This window comes from Lissotriton vulgaris, chromosome 1_1, assembly GCF_964263255.1.
Source record: "Lissotriton vulgaris chromosome 1_1, aLisVul1.2, whole genome shotgun sequence".
In the NCBI taxonomy this organism is placed as follows: Eukaryota; Metazoa; Chordata; class Amphibia; order Caudata; family Salamandridae; genus Lissotriton; species Lissotriton vulgaris.
The window spans coordinates 706553734-706559733 of record NC_141685.1 but is presented as its reverse complement, the minus strand read 5'-3'; positions in this window follow the sequence as shown (position 1 = coordinate 706559733).

Sequence of the window (6000 nt, the reverse complement as noted above, 5' to 3'; positions counted from 1 at the left end):
CCTTATTTTGACTTGTACTTAGGTGGTTGTCTATTTACTTACTTATAAACCATTGTGCGACCACCTCTGTAAAACATAACTTTTGTCCCAAAGTTTTGTCCTGAATTTTGACCCTTTGTCCTGAATTTTTGTCCTGAATTTTGTCCCTTTGTCCTGAATTTTTACACTCACTGACCTGGATTTGCACCTATGCCACTTGGTCACCCTAGACGGGATGAGGGTAATGATTGGTGAGTGAAGGAAAGAGCATGAATGAAGGGGGAGGAGAGAGGCGGGAGATATTGGAAATACTGAACATCTGTCACGTCATTGCATTGCAATTAAATCTATTTTTGTTATGTTGTTTATGTTTCAGCCTTTTCTGCACACATTGGTCTGCTCACCCCATGCGAGCACCGCATGTACACTCCCCATGCGACTACAGCGTGTTCCTTGTGTGTTTATTTTGTAGCTGACTGTGGCGTGAACAATGCTCATGAAACTCCCGTCTGTATTTTTAACATGCATGTTAATTCTTCATGTTACTGAGGCATGTTATCTTTGCATTTGACTTCTACTTGTTAATAGTAATACCCCCTGGACTGTAGCACTTCACTCACGACTCCAACACTCTTCCCACATACCACTGCCACGTGATTATTTCAAGTTCGTGTTCATTGTCTATGTGAATGGGTCATGCACACTCAACATGTGATTTTCCTCTTGTTCGTTGTTATTGATTGGACTGTGGGGCCTCATGCACAACACCAACAACTCTTCTTACTTACGTCGCAGTATAAATATATACTCTAGCAGCCAAAAACAACCAATGGAGAGGCTTCAATATGGATGTTCTAAAAGAGCTTCAGGGCATGTGTGTTGCATCAGGCGATACCGAAATGCCGCATACAGTATAATGCAATACAATGCATTTTGTGCATGTTGACTCCTGCTTCTTAATTCTTCATGGACTCTGGTGTGTGCTCTCTTCACTATAGTGTGGTATTTCTTCTATATTTGACTGTGACACTCCCAATTTCCATGTGACATGAACTTGTCTAGCCTCCGTTTTATTACATTGCTTCTTTTTTCCATTGGGCTGTGGCATGTCCCTCAGAGTTGTCATTGTGTCATGTTAATTCTCTAGGGTAAACTATCCTATTTTCTCTTCAAGGGAATACATCTTCTTGATATAGCATGCCCCTTCAATGCGCCCATTCTCCTTGGGTTTGGTATTGCCGTTCCACACTCTCAATGCAAATGAACAATCCACTTCCAAGTGAACCCGTGCCTATTATCTGAACAACTGTGGCGTGTCTATTTTCTGTGTTGTGGAGTCACTCCTATTTTGCCACTGAGTGCCCATTCGACACGTGACTGAATCATGTCAATTGCACAAGTATCGAGAGCATGTTCATTCTCCATATTATTGTGGTATGCTCAGTCATGTATGTTGACCTTGTTAACGATGCATTACTGCTTTCTTCTGCTACCTACCACCAACCACAGTAGTTGTTGCTTGCAATCAGATTGTTTTCTTTGCCAAATGATGCCTGTAATTCTTTTGGAAGCGGCTTTTCTACCTTGAAACAATATAAAAAATAGGCGGGAGGACCCAGCACTTTTATCTGTATTGATCAATGAATCAATCAATCAAAGATTCATAAAGCCCACGGCTACTCAAGAGTGTCCTGGAGCTAGGACTAAGTACACAAGACTGATTTATGAAGGTCTTGCGCCGCCGGTGCGTCACTTTTAAAATGGGAAAAAGTGACGCATCAGTGGCGCAAGGCCTTCATAAATGAGGCCCACAGTTCTTACACATCTGAATAACTGAAAAGCTGTTTGGAAGAGCCAGGTTTTGGGGTGGTGCCTAAAGCGATTTCCGTCCCTCAGCACCCGCAAGTTCAATGGGAGGGCATTCCAGGTCCAGCCGCAAGATAGGGGAAAGACGTACCACCCCATTTCATTCTCCTAATTCTTAGTACTGCATCCAGCCCTGCATCAGAAGAGCAGAGAGTTCTTTCAGGAAGAAAATTAATGATTCTTGTAGAGAGCTACCTAGGTTCTGTCTTATAGAAGGCTTTGTAGGCAAGCGTTAAACATAATTCTCTCCTTGATGGGTAACCAATGAAGTCCCTTTAGATGAGGGCAAATGCGCGTCTGCCTGGGAACTTCTAAAAATACCTATTTGGCCTGTGGTTTGGCCCTGCTGTAACCTCCTCAACAAGTAGGTGGGAAGTTCCAAATAGAGAGTGTTAGAATGATCAAGAGGATAGGCAATGAAAGAAAGTTTGACAATTGTTTGAGCCTGCACATGAAGCAAATGCAAAAAGATGTTTAATGACTGTATCCACTGCTTACTTTTATTTACTATCAATACCTTCTGCATTCATTACAATAGATATAGGCAAAACCAAAATAATTAGATTATGATTATACCAGAATCCTGTAATTTCACCTCAGAACTCGCATTTTTCACTTTTTTGTAATAGACTTGGCTCTTTCTTCAGGGTCATCCCCAAACTTTTTTTGCCTTCACTCTCCCATTTTCTGAACCTGTTTGTGTGGCTTTAAGGATTCTGCACACTTTGCCACTGCGGACCAGTGCTAAAGTGCTTGTGTGCTGTTCTTCAAACTTGGTAAAATTGGTTACACCCAATTGCCCTATTTCATTTACTAGTAAGTCCCTAGTAAAATGGTACTACATGTACCTTGGGCCTGCACATTAGACGCTATTAGTGGGCCTGCTGCACACTTCTTGTTCCACCCACTTAATTAGCCCTTTTAATTATGTCTCAGGCCTGCCATTGCAGCCTGTGTGTGTAGTTTAAACTGTTATTGCGACCTGGCAAAATAAACCTGTTTGCCAGGCCTAAACTTTCATTATGAATACTCAAACATTAGCCCTAAGGTAGGCCCTCGACAGCCCATGGGGCAGGGTGCAGGGTATTTAAAAGTAGGAAATATACTTTAACGTTTTACATGTTCTGGTAGTCAAAAAATCATAATTCGTTTTTCACTACTCCAACGCCTGCCTCTCCCATAGGATAAAATTGGAGTTACCTTATTACATTTAATAAGCTGTAACTTTCAACTGAGAGCAGGTTGACAGGTTGAGTTCGGAGTCTAGAGAATTGTAATTCAAATTAGTGACTATATTCATAAGGCATCAATACATAATAATTGTTTTGTTATATTAAAAATAATTTTTGCAATACTTCACATATTTTACTGATGGGGTTGCTTCATAAGTGCAAAAAGTGAAAAGTGCCTGTAGAATACATAAATTGAACACAATGTTACTCAACATACAAAACAAACAAAATGAATATAGCTTGAAAAAGTATATGCAACAGAGTTTGAATAACTCTGTCGGTGGCCTGTCTGTAATAATGTAGTTTGTGAGTATCATATAACAGAGAAGGCCTACGTTTATCTCCTTTTTGTTATCTACAAGCTTGATTGTCAATGTTTCGACACTATAAAGAAGTGTATAGTCTAAAACAGCATTAAAGATTAATGAGGTAGCCAAGCATCTCACAGAACCTGGGGAACTAGAACAGTATATGCTAATGGTTGGCTCTGTCTAGAAAAATAGAATTGCTTCAGAACTTTTTGCATGTGTCCTGACCACTAAGAAAACCAATCAGTAGTATACAGTCAACATTGAATACCATACAAACACAAGAAATAATAAGACTCATGTTGTAGATTCAAAATGTGATCGATATATTAACAGTCATATTTCGTATAAACACTACATATACAAATATGTGAAAACACAAGACAGTTGAACAACATATACCATTATATACATAATTATGTGCCATATAATTACTACATAGAACACAATCGAAACGTTTAACATTTACAATACACATAGAAGTAACCACTTAATTCTGCATTTGTATAGACTTAGCATATATATTAACACATATAGCCTTATTATTTAGCACCGATATGTGGAGTACTAGTGCGGAATGCCTGATCTGTAAGTCAACGTTTTAACCCCTATTCAAAGAGTGCAAATGTAAAACATCACCCAGGGTCTTTTTCAGGACTAGGAAAATAGCCTGTATGGTGAAGAAACGAGGTATCAACAAAGAGTATCAATTCAATAGATCTAACCTTAACATAGTGAAAAAGGAGGGGTCTCCTACATTTCTCACTGTATATCTGGGTCTTGTGGTTGCAATAAGCAGCGGAGGGATCCAATCATTTCAGAAAATCCTCTGTATGTACCTATATGGGAAACAGTGTTGACCACATGTCAGATCATCTAGACCTTTGAGCTTGTATATTGCTCACAACAATCGTATAGTCCCTACCTTAAAAATCCAAAGCAGGTAAACCTTCCTGCGTGGCCTCATCAGAGGGTAACTGGAAAAACAGAAAGCCAAACATAGAGGCCCCGCATTAGGGCTACATATCCAGCACATTGTATGGTTATGCAAGTCAATATATCAAGGAACATTTGTACCTTATCTTTCTAGTAATCCATACGGTTCGGAATCACCACTCCTGGAATTTCCTTCTACATGGAGACATTAGGAAAAATTATCCGAAAGTGCTTCAAGAGTGCTTATAATTTAGAACATTTCTACGGAGGGCACAACAAAGGGAAATCCCCATGATTAAGCTAAATTAATGATAAATTGCGAACATAAATACCAGCTTGAGAAAATGCCATCTAAATGATCTTCAAAGACAGTGCACCCGCATCCGTCTGACCCCACTGCCCAACTCGAGTCTACTTGGAAGACATGGGCCAGCAGAGAAGAAGTTCAAGGAGGGCAGCCGACGCATGAGCGTTCAAATCCAACTCAGTGTGTAGCCAGCCAGCTGATTAATGATGCTGAAGCCGTCAGCCCCATGTTAACCATAGTCATGTCAACCTGGCTGAGGAATGTCTGCTGAATCAGTGGTCAAGTAGAAATGCTGTGTATAAGCTGCTCACAGCCTCATGTAATCGTGCACTGACTTCCTAATAATCAGGCAACATTGCACAATGTCTATGTAATGTCACATGCAATCTTTATGCATGGATGGATTTTCTATGCATACTAAAATAAAAAGAATGTAAATGTATAGGCATTTATATAGCGCACTACTTACCCGTAGGGTCCCAAGGCGCTTCGACCGCTGCGAAACCCTTCCTGGCTTCCCTGAGAGATGGTCCCTTAATGGGTATCTCCAGGGTGAGACCAGGCATCCCCGGCGGTCTGGTGGGGCCGTTAGTGAAGATGAGGCAAGCTAATGCCCAGAGTTGCCGAGTGTGATCGCTGATCAGAGTGGGCACCGAGGCGAGAGAATTATCAAGTCCGCTGACCCTGGTCCAGAAACCTGCCGCGCCGGGAATCGAACCCTGGTCCCGGGCCATCCTCTGCTCTCGGGTCTGCCGCCTCCAACCAGTGAGCCACACTACTCTGTCAGATGATATTTAAAATGCCTCCCAGTATGTCAAAAACATTTTGGGCCATAAAAATGCTAAACAAAAATGCTAAATCACTTAACGATATGTCATAGCCTCACCTCAGCTCAGTGTCAGTAGTAATGTTCTCAAGGTGACCAAGCTTAGACTTGATATATATACTTATGTATGTAAAATCCATATTTTATCACGACTATCTGGATTTTAGCCAAGATGTATTTAATATTGTTTTACCAGAGTATTTAATGAATACGGATATTACATTTGTGATAACATGCATTTAAGCATATATTAATGAAAACAATGTTGTTTGTTTTCTATGTGCATTGCTGTAAAAAATCTGCACAGGGACTTTAAAAGGGCAATCTCCACCCCAAGGCGCTGACATTTGATCAAGGCCGTTGATCGGCTGAAACGTGTTATGGTGACATGGTGATTGATGAATAAAATAGTTGGCACGAGAATTGGGTCTGCTCTTGTCCTTTCGTGCAAAACGAAAACATCGGTAAGTTTAGAGAAATATTTACCGGATTGGCCTCCTCCGGATTTGTGGGCCTCTCTTCTTAAGTTTGGCTTCGTGGTTGGTG